This window comes from Dermacentor variabilis, chromosome 11 (assembly GCF_050947875.1).
Source record: "Dermacentor variabilis isolate Ectoservices chromosome 11, ASM5094787v1, whole genome shotgun sequence".
In the NCBI taxonomy this organism is placed as follows: domain Eukaryota; kingdom Metazoa; phylum Arthropoda; class Arachnida; order Ixodida; family Ixodidae; genus Dermacentor; species Dermacentor variabilis.
In genome coordinates, this window is record NC_134578.1 from 42,742,835 (window position 1) to 42,755,365 (window position 12,531).

Consider the following 12,531-nt stretch of genomic DNA (forward strand, 5'->3'; position numbering starts at 1 on the left):
AAGTTTATTGCTATGATCTATTTCCTGCAAAAGCAGTTCTCTGTTTAAAAACAAGCAAAAAGGCAGACCAAATTGGTTCGTCTGGCGAGTGCACATGTTAAATATGAAACGTGTGTAAAGGATTATGAGGCATTGCGTGCGCTGAACCCTGAACGTTACCTCGCAGCAAAACAAGAACAACAACAAATAAAGGATTTCCGCAAGAAAATTCTGAGTGATATACTGCAGTTGTAAGGAAACTTTTTCAACACGTGAATAAGTATCGTGATGCGTCTCGTAGTTATTGAACATATGCGATTTTGGAGTATGTGAAAAACCATCAGTGGAGCTAGGTCACTTTACAATATATCTAAATGCGAATCATCAATAGATTACGTAAAATTGGGGATATCTTTCACATTTATTAGACATTTTGTTTCGCATTTTTTTTCAGTCTGTTCCTTATGACTTTCGTTAGTTGTCAAGAAATACTACTTCGCACTTAGCTCCAGCATATTGTTTTACTTCGTTACAGAAAAAAAAATAATGGAAACCATCATCATCACTGTTTTACGTCCAGTGGAAGAAAAAAGACTCTTCCAGTGATATAAAATTACCCCTCTCTTGCGCCTGCCAACCTAACCTTCTGTCTTTAGCTTTCGTAATCAAATCACAGTACCTAAATACCTGAAGCTCACAATTGCAATTCTCTTCTAATGGCGAACATTCCTAACTCTAATAGTAAACCAATTATCTGTCGAGCGCACAATTCCCATTTTACCACGTAATATCAACTATTGAATATCGGCTGCCGTTGTTCGCTTTGTAATACATACGTCTGCTTTCTTGTCTCTTGAGGTTAGGCCTTGCATTACTCTCACCATCGATTGTTGATTGTACTCTGTTTTGTTCAGCTTGCTGATTCAAACATCATAAGGTGGATACTAGTACTTACCTCCGTTTCTGGCGGTTGCCCCAATGCACATACATGTGTATAGTAACAGAATGAGAGTGCCTGTTTTATCCATGCTGACTTATAAAAAAGATTAGACCTTGGTGCTGCATACAGCGTTCTCTGTACTCTCTCTATATATACTATCTCAGACGGCACAGGGTCTAATGCAAGTTACACTGTCGAGTAGCTGTGACAGTTTTTAGGCGATGCTCATTTTACCACGAATTTCAAAAATAGATATAGATGACGCTGAAGATGAACTTCTTGGAAATGTTCTCTGACTCCTTTTTCCCTTTCAGAAAGCATTTTTGTTCCCGTCCAAGAAATTCCATTAAAGGGCAATTTCGGTGACGTTTAAGTTCAACGGTTCTGAATCAATGACCTCTGTCAATCATTACGATTGTTCGATAGTTCCAGAGATGTTTCAACATGAATTTCATTATTTCTCTCCTACCATTCCTTGCTTTCTCCTCAGCTACTGGTGAAATTGTGTTACGACGTGTATGGCGGCATACGCAGAGCATGCTGAGACTGAATGGCACATGTCAGCATTGAGAAGCCCGCGATCCTGAGCTATTCTTCCGCGTGAGATTTGACGTTCTCTGTGGACGGGCAAGTATCGAGTGGCGACTGGTGTTCGCTGTTGTCTGTACAAAGTTCGGTCCTCGACAGCCACACGCAGAACTTTAGGTGACGTCGATCGCAGTCATCGAGATTGTGCGTCTATTTGCGGCAGACCTCTGCCACTATCCTGAAGCTATTAGGTCATTTGGAAAAGAAGACTGCTTTTGTAGCGTAGTTCAGTTTTGACAATACGTATTTATAACAAATCATTATTCGTTCTGTACACTTCATAATGAAAAGGCGAAAACAGACGACATGACGTAATATCAACATTGGTACGTTGCCGTTCACGTAGGCTACCAGTCCGTCTTTGCGCCACTTTCCTAAAATAATGTGACAACATACATTTTAGCTGCGAAGGTCGACTGTTGTCTTCTTTTTCCAAATGGGCAACAAGTGGAGGCATTTTTGTTCTAGCTGCCATACACTCAAAGCTTAAGCAATGTCAAATTTAGGGAACATATAAATTGGGTGAGAATGAGAAGTCACAAGGATAACGCACTAGAGAATCCCGCTCGCTGCTTTCGATGGTGCCTGGTGACTCACACCAGCGCGAAGAGTGATGTGATTGTGCTTTTATGAAAGGCGCCTGCAAGTTTTAATATTCCTGACGTTTTTTAATGTAGCTGATGAGTGGTTTCTCTAACACGCCAATGTTCATATTTAACTTTTCGCAGCTGTTGTCTCTTTTCGCTCTATATCAGATCTTCAATATATATTAGGCACACAAATGACCCAGTTGGTGCTTCCGACACTTAGTGGTGTCCTTCCTGGTAAATTGTGCGCTCTTATACACATGGGGCAATCAGCACTGCACATCTCATGGTGAGTATGCGGAACACTCCTCTGAGGACTAAAGCACCTGAAATAACTAACAGCAGGCATAGACCCACTGATTAGAGTTATACTTGGTCTTCATGTAGCGGCGGGATGCGTTATTTCGCCGGGCGCTGGTCCTCGCGGGGGGGGGGAGGTCGAATGCGAACGCCGATTCATAGGCAGTGAATTCATAAGTATCACAGCTGTCACTGCTTAAGAGCAGCGAAGAGCTTTTGCAGCTGACACTGTCACCCGAAGACGCCATGCCAAATGTCAGGCGCGGTCAAGGAGCTTCGTTTTTCCTCTGCACTGGCGAAACGAGCATAGCTTGCTCGCATTTTGCTCTCGCGTGTCACTACTGACGTCACACGAAAGGGTTCGCTGCCCAACAATCGCTCCGTATTAGCTTCTGATAATTAGCGACAATTTGTTTGGCAGACAGCGAAAAGTAGCCCGCGTTTAAGCGTCTGTGTTGGGAAATATTTGTTCGGTTTCGGTATTCTGAACGATGGAATAGTTCATTTTCGAATTTCAATACGTATAATGATGTTTAGGAGAAAAAAAAGGTAATGGTTTACTCTTTGCTAGTGGGAGATAGTTGAAACATAGCTTGGCTAAGCTTTGCGAACCTCTGTCTTCTGAGGGCGGCGTCGAAATGTCAACGGCAACGCATTCCATCTTTTAGTTCTACAGGCGTCAGTCTTGCTAAACTCCTTCGTACACATCCAGCTGTGATAACGTCAGGAAGAATTGCTACACTGCGAGTGGTTTCAACAAGTTTCACCTAAACTTTGAGACGCGCTATTCGATCCCTATATATGCAGCTTTATAGAACGTCGTTAGTTTAAATACTAAAACTCCTATTCTAAAAACAGTATAGTGCCAACAATTAGCAACGTAAAGAAAGGCACTAGGACATTTTTTAATTATATATGTATAAGGACCAACGAGCGGATGTAGAATTACCAATAAACTTCACATTCCTAAGAGTACAATACACGTTACAACAGAAAAGAATCTGCCGCCGTCAGGCATAAGCGCAGCCACAAACTTCGCATCACGCCCAGCATGTTCCAACATTGGGGCAATGGCAGTGGCTGTCATTCTGCTCCGTTTGCTGTGTATTCGTGAACAAATAGGAACCGAATCCTTGAATTTTCAGGCCGCCCGAGGAACGATATTGACAGATAACGGGCTATGCGATTGTCAGCAGTTTATATTAAAGAGGATAGCTTTCTACTCTGTATAGAATACGCCGACCTCCAACGCGCCGCCCACTTCAAATGTCATAACGATATTAGTAGATATAAACGAGCTGAGAAAAGCAGACTAATTACGTTTTATGGTTTCTTACAGGAAATAAAAAAAAATATCCTTTATTTGTTGTAAACGGGAAGTTCGTTCATTTTAAATAGAATAGCTTTCTGAATTGTATACAATACGCCGGCCTCCACTGCGCCTGCCATTGTAAATATCTTGACGATCGTAGTAAAATATGAACGAGTTGAGAAAAACAGACTAACCACCTTTTATTATTCTTTCTTTCAGTAAAGCAAACAAGATGGCATTGATTTGTTGTAAACGGTACGCCCGTTCATTTTAAATCGCGTAATTTTCTTAACTTTCTACAATACGGTAACCTCCAACGTGCCTGCCGTCGCAAATTTCTTGTCTATCATAGTAAAATATAAAGGAGTTGAGAAAAGCAGACTAACCACCGTTTATTGTTTCTTTCAGAAAAGCAAGGAAAAGATCAATAATGACTTGGTTCTTCACGTGCGGGGCATGTGCTGAGCACACATGCATACCTCATTTACAAAAGGGACACGTAGGTGTGAGGATAAAGGTTCTGTATTACTTGGATACACTCGGTTGGACATGATTGCGTGACATAATGGTCACTCCGAAAGTTGAATAGCGGGGTGTCAGGGGGTTTTTGACAGCTGAAGGTGTTCCCCAAAAAGAAATTAGTCGCCGTATGGCTGCATGTACGTTAAAGATTACATATCAGTGGCCACTATGATGCGTTGGAGCAGGCGGTGTAAAGAACGACGTGAAAGATGCAAAGACGATCCAAGACTGTTCCAAAGCCACCGTTCAATCACTCTCAACGCAATTGCAAAGGTTGATGAGCTGATTAGACAAGAACGGAGGATAAGCATCGATGAATTGGCAGGGTGTGTGAACATCATTCTCTGTTTGGGTCACACCATAATTCATTACCATCTCGGTTATCGGCACTTGTGTACGCAATGGATGCCGAAGATTTTGAACCATCGCCAGACAACGGAGAGGTTCGTCGCTGCCTTCACTCATCTAATCCGGTATCACAATGAGGGTGACGACTTCTTTCTGCGATTGCGACTGGGAACGAATCATGGCGCCACTACTACGAGCCTGAAACACGACGGCAATGCTTACAGTGGAAACATTAGAAATCTCCAACGCAAAGAAGCGAAAGGCCGTCATTTCTCCCGGAAAGGTGTTGTGGACCCTTTTTCGTTCGTCAGGGTCCATTACTAATCGAATTTCCTAAACCTGGAGAGGCTATCAATTGTTTCCGATATGGTGAAACGCCGGATCGGCTGCGTGTCGCAATTAAGAAGAAACGACGTGGAAAATACAGGAATGCGGTCATCAGGCTTCATTACAATGCTTGTGCCCACGTCATTGATGTGGTTAACAACATAACTGGCAAAGTTCAAGTGGTAAACGCTGAGACATCAGGCATACAGCCCTGACCTGTGATTTCGCGACTTCCCCATATTGGAGCATTTGAAAAAAAAAACAGCTCAATGGAACCAAATTTGTGTCCCATGATGACGTGAAAGTTTCAGTTACAGATTATGAAAACAATAACCGACGTACTGGTCGCTTTATCCTAAATTTTATACCTTATACACGGCATTTGATTTTTTCCTCCGGTATCCTCGGTAAAATATGCGGGGCGCGGTGTTCATATCTATTCGACTAACCGAATGACTAACGAGTAGCGTGATTCCCGTCTCATAACAGTTCTTGGGTTGCTGCTTCAAAAATTATGTAATTGACTCTATCACGTCATCGTCGGACATAAATCTGGTTCCCTCGAGGTTTTTTTTTTTTCAAAAGCTCCAAAATGTGGAAGTCGCGACATGACAGGTCTGGCCTGTATGTCTGATGTTGCAACGTTTCCGACTAGATCTTTGCCAGTTTTCAGTTAACGACATCACCGATGTGGGGACAAGCATTGTAATGGAGCCAGTGACTCTTCCTGTATTTTCCACGTCGTTTGTTTTTAACTGCGACACGAAGCCGATGCGGCGTTTCATCATATCGGAAAGAATTTATAGCATCTCCAGGTTTAGGAAATTTGATCAGCAAGGGCCCCTGACGAGCGAAAAACGGTCAACAACACCTTTCCGTCATAAATGACTGCCTTTCATTTCTTTGGAGTGGTCAATACGAATGTTTCCACCGTAAGCATTGTGTCGTGTTTCTGGCTCGTAGTAGTGACGCCATGATTCGTCCGCTGTCGCAATTTCAGACAAGAAGTCGTCACACTCATTGTGATACCGGATTAGATGAGTCAAGGCAGTGCCGAACTTGTCCGTCTACTAGCGATGGTTCAAAATCTTCCACATCCATTGCGTATACAAGTGCCGATAACCGAGATGTTAACGAATTATGGTGTGACCGGAACCGTGACTGATATGCTTATCCTCCGTTCTTGTCTAATCAGCTCATCAACCTTTGCAATTGAGTTGATAGTGATTGCACGGTGGCTTTGGAAAGGTCTTGGATTGTCTTTGAAACTTTCACGTCGTTCTTTCAACCGTCTTCTCCTACGCTTCAAAGAATCAAATGCCGTGTATAAGTATAAAAATTGGTATAAAGGGACGAGTACGTTAGTTTTTGTTTTCATAGCGCATAAGCAAGCTACACAATGGCAATTTTCGGTAGACAACACCAAAAAGTGGCCTTCATTTTTCAGAATACATGTCTGTTTTGTTTGTTTCAGCTGGGAAACAAGTAATAGTGTATATCTTATTTAGAAACAGCCTGAAAGTAAAATCGTCAGCCAGAAGTAACGTATGTCCTGAGAAAAATTCAAGTGATTGTCATACTGGTATTGAAATGGCTCTGCGAGTTCGACCAAGGTCATTTTCACGAGCATATCTACAATAAGTCATGTTTAGACAGTGAAATTGGACAGTTGTATCTAAAATGGTTTTGATTACATTTCTGATACCGATAGGATACTGAGAATGCAATGTTGTGACGGAAAGAGATTACATAGCTCCAGCATTTCATAATGCAACTATTTCATGGCGTAAGGCGCGCGCATCAGTCGCTGGGCGCCGATAACTATAATAATTTATCCGCACCCCCCCTCCACCAAAATATTGAGTGTAACAAGCTGATTGTGTTTTGGAATACGGATATAGCAGTCCCAAAAACTGGGCGTGATGAAAGTGGCGCAAGTTGATAGTTTCTTAGGGCGGGAACTGCCCAGCCAGAGTGTTACCCGCAACGCCAGCGTGTGTGGTGAATCGGGCGCGTCGTCGGCCACAGGGTGTCCTGAGAAGGAGCAAAAGAGAATCTTCATTGTCCAAGCAGGGATACGCGTAGTAAAGAAAGGCGTTGCTTATGTGGTCACTCTTCTAATCATGAAAATTTTGTTTCAGCTGCAGTTTTAAGGGACAATCCAGCGTGGGGCCGAAACTACCAGTGCCCGATTACAAAAGGCTGGGTGAGGGGCAAATGACATACTTTGGCACTCACAATAGGGCACGAGGGCCCTTTCCTCCCGGAAGTTACGCCTAAGTTCTCAATATAGGGCGACTTCGCAAAGATATATTTAGCCAAATTTTGGTGCGAAGGAAACCAACTTGCGGTAAAAAAGCCTAATAAAATGATTTCAGAGGAAATATTCAAAATGATAGACTTTAGCTGCAAGGAAACCTTTTCGACACGGAAGCGATTATCGTAAGGTGATCTCGCGGTCAGAGAACAAATGCAATTTTCAAGGGAAGCTTGTATTGCGGAACTCGCGCCGTCAGTATCGCTGTCGTTGCACGCGAAAAACAGTCCTCCTATCCCGCAGCTGGAGGCCGCAAACACTCCTCACTCACAGCGGCTTGACAGGTTCTCCTCCTCACCCACAAGCGTCCCCTCCCACAAAAGAAGAGAAAGGATGTGATCACGTGTTCGCTTGCCTCGCGCCAGCCGTTTCCCGCAAGTTCACGCCCGGCAGTCAGATGGGGACACCGCGTTTCGTTCGCTGTGCCGAAGGGCAGGCAGCGTTGAAAGAACGGCAGCGCGAGCGCGCCGCCCGACCTGCGTTCGGCCATAGAACAAGTGGCGCTTCATCAATGACGCCGGGAACTCGCTCGAGAAAAGGCTCGTCGTCAACCTGCCGACTTCGCCGCGAAGTCCCGGCGTTACGACAACGATTTGATGCGGATGCCAAGCTTCGCTTGCACCTTCGTTCCCCGTATGGAAGGGGTTATCATTTATTTTACCATATGATAAATTCGCAGAGGAGCTAGGCTACATTTTAATATTTCTCGGTGCAAACCATCAATCGTTTTTGTAAAATTGGAGATATCTCACACTTTAGTGGTCATTTGTATTAAACTCCACATATTGCAATATTCCATTCTGATGTTTATGATTTTCGAAAGTTGTCAGATAATCTTACTTCGCACTTAGCTTCAAAACCTTATTCCACTACACTACAGCAGAAAACTGATAATAGCTATTTGCATCCATTGAAACACGGAAGACTACCAGTGATGTGAAATTACGCGTCTTACGCCTGCTAAGTGCGTTTTATGTCTGCAAGTTTTCTAATTTTACACAGTAGCAAAATTAGCGAACAACAAGATTGCTATTCTCTTCTCTTCGAAAATATCCGAACCTCCAATTGTAACCAACCGCTTCAGTTTTAGCACGTAATGTTAACTACAGAATGTCGGCAACCGTTGCTTCTCTCTAATACACGTTTTCTTGTATTAATCTTTGGATCCTTCGTCGAATGTGTTCGGTGTTGGTCAGTCTACAATTTCTAATATAGTAACATGTATACTCGTACTTGCCTTTCACCTCGGTGTTTGCGCCAATGCCTACACAAGCGTACAGGAACAGAATGAGAATGCCAGTTTACTCCATGCCGACTAAGAAAAACATTGGGCCTTGGTGCTGTATACCGTGCTCTCTGTACTCTGTACATATAAAGGGTCTCTGATTCCACAGCTTAATGAACTCTGTTCTTTATATGCCAGTGGCAGTGCTGAATAGACGTCATTGTTTATAGGTGGCGCTCACTATAGTAAACAGGTTCGCTAAAAAATTTACAATTCGTTTTTCTTTTTCGTAAGAGTTTTTGTTCGCCTCCACGCATTTATTTTAAAGGGAAATCCCGGCGATGTTTGAAGTTCGGTGGTCTCAATCATTCATTTCCTCGTTTCGAGAGTTCCGCGCAGATTATTTCCAAATACGTTTTTGTTAAGACGTAAAACAGAACATAGACGTAACATAGACAACGTAGACCTCAAGTAGAAGGCAACATTTCCCAGTTGACGAGTGTTGGTTTATTCAGCCATGTTCTTTCCTCGCCAGACGAGTTTTCGTCAAACCGTAGACTTCATTGACAGAGCATGCTGGGAATGAATTGCCGACGTTAGCGTAGAGAAGCCATTGACCGTGAGCTAGTACTGCTAGACGGGCAAGTACTGAGTTGGAAGTGGTGTTGCGTTGTTGACTGGCCCAAGTTGTGCCCTCGTAAACCACACGCACAGTTTTAGGCGATGTCAATCACAGTCGCCAAGTCTGAGCGTCCACCTCCGGCGGACCTCAGCGACTGATGTGTAGCTAATTAGGCAAGTAGGATGAAGAGCACAGATTTTATAGTTTAATTCAAGTTTGACCGTGCGTATCTTAAATAAATCATTATTCATTTCGTACGGTGCACAAAGAAAAGCCTAAAAGTGACGAAACGGCACAACACCAACGTTGGTACAGTGCCGTTCTCGTAGGCTGCCACTCGTACTGGCGCCACTACCCTACATTAGCGTCACTGTACATCTTGGCTTACAAAGTGCACAGTTTCCTTCGTATTCAAAATGAATAACAAGTGGAGGCAGTCTAGATACAGCAGCTTTATCAATCACCTCGATCAGCTGCAAACATTGTGAGATCTGGTATCGGCTCTTCCTCGAAAAAACTACGCATTCTTCAAGTGAGGCCCGGCAGACGCATCCTAGAAGAAGCAGACATAAACACAGAGGCAGAGCGCAACTTACGCAAGGTCGCCCTCAGTGCGGCGGTCTGGCACTTTCAAGGTAGAACCGCTTCCGAGAAACGTCCAACCGCAATTCAACGAGGGGCGCCGAAAGGCGAGGGCCCGAGCACTGCTGAAATCGACCGCGAACTGCCCGGGACTGGCGGCATCTGTAGACGCGGCCCAGTAGCGGCGCTGCGACCAGCACGCGGCCGTCTCGATACGCTGGGATGGGACAATCGTTAACACGTCATCGGTCAAGGGGCTAACATCCAAAGTCGCCGAACAGGTGGCAATAGATATGGCAATGAGGGACCCCGAACGTCCTTACGTGTAATCAGATTCGCGATCGACGGCCAGAGCATTTGCCTCGGGCACAATATCGCGGGAAGCGGCGGCCGTCCTCGAAAACAAGGGAGCCGGGGGTAATCACTTCATCATATGGCTTCCGGCCCACGTGGGGGCCGACGTGCACCCCTACTTTTCCAACCCGAATGAGCTGGTGCACGGCCGTACGCGAGGACTCAGGAGAGAGAGGGGAGAGGGGAGCACCGAGACCCGCTGCTCACCTTCAACGAAATAACAAGGCACTATCAGCTGTCGAGGAGGACCTTCCCGCTCCTCCACGCTAAACTCAATAGAATACAGTCATCGATATTCAGAATGCTTCAGACAGGGTCGTTCCCCTCGAGAGGCAGGCTGAGCCTTTATTCACCAGAGATAAAGCCGCAATGTCTAGGATTGTCGCGAATTGTACCGCTCGCTAGCGCACATGCTCTCGCAATGCTCCGCGTTACGCGGCACCGTATTTAATAAAGAAGACTTGAGTGAACGCCCTGTGAAGCACCGACCACCAGAGCCAGCTCAGGGCTGTCCAGAGGGTTAACGAAAGGGCGGAGGCTCACGGGATTCCCGTCCCAACGTGGGTGCGGCCCGCGACCCCTGCCAACCACTATATCAAGATTGGGTGGGGAGGGGCTCCTCATGACTCGATAAAGTTATATCCCCCTCCTCCTCTGAGTGAGTGTCATACGCTCAAACCTTAACCGATGTGTAATTTAAATAAAATATAAATTGTGTGCACGAAATTAGTACCAAAAATGAGAAGTCGCCAGCATTACAACGTACTAGAGTATCCATATTGATGCTTTCGATGGCGTCTGCTCAGTGACACTAGCGTGAATAAGAGTCATCAGATAGTGCTTTCGTGAAAGGCACCTGCGCGTTTTATTCCGTTCTGACGTCATTTCATGTCACTTGGTGAGCGGCTTGCACTATATTTCAAGCGAACGACGAGCGGTCTCTGCCACATCGCGATGTATTTAGATTGTTCTTGGTGTTGTTTCTTTTTGTTGTATATCAGACATTCAGTGTAGGTTAGACACACTTTATGTTCTACCCCCCCCCCCCCGCTCCTTATACCATGCCTTCTGTCAAATTTGGAAGACAATTTAAATTAACAAATTACATAAAGTAATGCACCAGTCAATGCTTCGGAAACTCAGTTATGCTCTTCCATGTAAATTGTGCTCTATGTAGAGCATTGCTTTATAGAATATAGGGCCGTATTCATCGAAGTGACTGGCTATAGCTTTAGGTATATTGTGTTTTGTATCAGCGAGACAGACATTTAGTCTTGCATTACTTCGTCGCGCACTCTCACTAATGTATTGTTTATTAATGTTCGATCTTTGTAGACAATAGGCTACTTGCTTGACCTGCAGGTGAAACTCGAAGTTACCTTGTCAAGGAAAGTCGACGCTGTACTTTGTACTTTAATAGTAGATTGAATAAGTTTGCAAGACCCTGGGGCGCCCAAAGAGACTTGATGTTGACTTCACTTTTGTCCTTAGTTTGCATGTACAAGAATGTCCTTTAATGCATGTTGCGTGTTTAGGCTACAGTGGGCAGGTCGAGAAAGATCTTATTATGTTTCTGGTTGTGGTTGGGAGCTGGGTAGTATTTACTTCACAAGGGCTTACAGATTCTTTATAGCGATTACTATTCTGTGCCTATTTTACGAAATTCCTGTTTCTACCTATCTATCCATCTACTTATCCATAGATCCATTTCTCCATGTATCCATCCATCTATCTATCCATCCACCTATCTATCTATCTATCTATCTATCTATCTATCTATCTATCTATCTATCTATCTATCTATCTATCTATCTATCTATCTATCTATCTATCTATCTATCTATCTATCTATCTATCTTTCATGCCCTGGGTACGTGCTCGAAGACGTTATGCCGTCGTTATCGTTCCTTTGTCCTTATTTCAGCTTCCTCATCGACTCTTGTAGTACCGTCGTCGTCACGGCGTTGCTGTCATATAGTCGTGGTTATCCCAATCTTACAACAAATTTTCCGCACTATCGTAATAATATAAGAATTCTTATCTCACAGGTTGCCACACCATCTTCGGCCTTTCGTCCACGTCATTCCTTCATCGTCAAACTACCATAATTGAGATGTGGCAATTCACTCGTTAATATGCCCCTGTTGTATTGCTATCTTCATCATTGCATAGTCGTCCTGCACATGTTCTCATGTGGTCGTTGCCACGTCGTCGCCAAGCCGTAGTCACAACTGTCGTCAAGCCATGATCGTCGTACACACATAATTTCATTGTCATCATGCTGTCGCAATGTTGTGGTCGTCATATCATCGTCCTAATTCAAGAATCGTTAACCCTTGCCATGCTGACGTCATCATACCACCTTTGTTGTGCTACTGACGTAATTCCTTCTTCCTCATGGCATCCTCGTCACTACATCATAGCCGTACATGCGTCATCGTCGTCTTGCTCACAGCCGACCTTGCGAGCGAGTTTCATAACAAAGCTGGCTGTTAACGAAAACAGAATATGTCGCACATAGGTGACGC